The following is a 1,031-nucleotide window of genomic DNA, read 5'->3' as shown; positions in this document are numbered from 1 at the left end:
CACCATAAGAAGAGTAATCAACTCCACAACTTTGGCTTCCATCTGTGTAGGCAACTTGCTGCATAGTTGTAGGAGTTGAGGTTGTTGCCTTTGTGCAAAAATCACTAAGAAGCTGAGTCAACTGATCAAATCTTGCATTCATAAAGCTAACTGAGTCAAGTTCATAAATCCCAGCCTTCTTTGGCTCAAGTGCTCTAGGATTTCCCCACAAATGGGTATTATGAGCAATCTTCTCTAATAAATCATAGCATTCTTCACTTGTCATTCTCATGAAATCTCCTCCTGCTTGTGAATCAATTGTGTTTCTTATGGCTGGAGTAACTCTGGTGTAGAAATTCTGAACAATCATCCATTTCGGTATTTCATGATGAGGACATTGCCTTTCAAGCTCCTTAAATCTCATCCAAGATTCATACAAAGTTTCATCATCTCTTGGCTTAAAAGCTACCATCAAATTCCTCAAATGAGTGGTCTTCCCAGGTGGGAAATACTGAGATAGAAAACCTTGAGATAGCTGCTCCCAAGTAGCTATAATAGCTTGTGGAAGTGAGTCATACCACTCCAATGCTGAATCCCGAAGAGAGAATGGAAATAAGGTGAGCCGAATAACTTCATCTGAAACTCCAAGCTGCCTTTGTGTACCACATATCATCAAAAATTTCTTCAAATGAGAATGAGGATTTTCAAGTGGACTACCTCCAAATTGTGAATTTTGAACCATTTGAATGAGACTAGTCTTTAACTCAAATTGATTAGCTCCAATAATAGGTCTGTTATCTCTCACATCAGCACATCTAGGAAAAGCATAATCTAACATGGATCTTCTTTGAGGATCATTTTGATTAACCATTTCATTCTGCCTATTTTGCTCATTTCCTCCATTGTTTCCACCAATAGCTCTATTTTGATTCTCCATATTTTCAATTGTCTCCTCCTGCTCAAATCTTTGTTGTTATTCTTTTTCTGCTTCCTTTCTTCTCTTGTATTCCTTTTTGTTGGCTCGGCAGAATTTTTCAATTTCAGGGTTGAAC

At 37.9% G+C, this 1,031-nt stretch overlaps 1 non-coding gene across 1 annotated transcript; it reads left to right on the top strand.

Moving 5' to 3' along the window:
* The first annotated feature begins 359 nt into the window (after window positions 1-359).
* Window positions 360-466, top strand: LOC131183654 (small nucleolar RNA R71). The gene has a single exon (XR_009151693.1). It is a non-coding gene; the product is annotated as a small nucleolar RNA R71 (small nucleolar RNA).
* Window positions 467-1,031: the final 565 nt, after the last annotated feature.

This window comes from Hevea brasiliensis, chromosome 9 (genome assembly GCF_030052815.1).
Source record: "Hevea brasiliensis isolate MT/VB/25A 57/8 chromosome 9, ASM3005281v1, whole genome shotgun sequence".
Taxonomy (NCBI): domain Eukaryota; kingdom Viridiplantae; phylum Streptophyta; class Magnoliopsida; order Malpighiales; family Euphorbiaceae; genus Hevea; species Hevea brasiliensis.
Note: the sequence above shows the minus strand (reverse complement) of the source record. Positions and strands in the feature narration are given on the sequence as shown.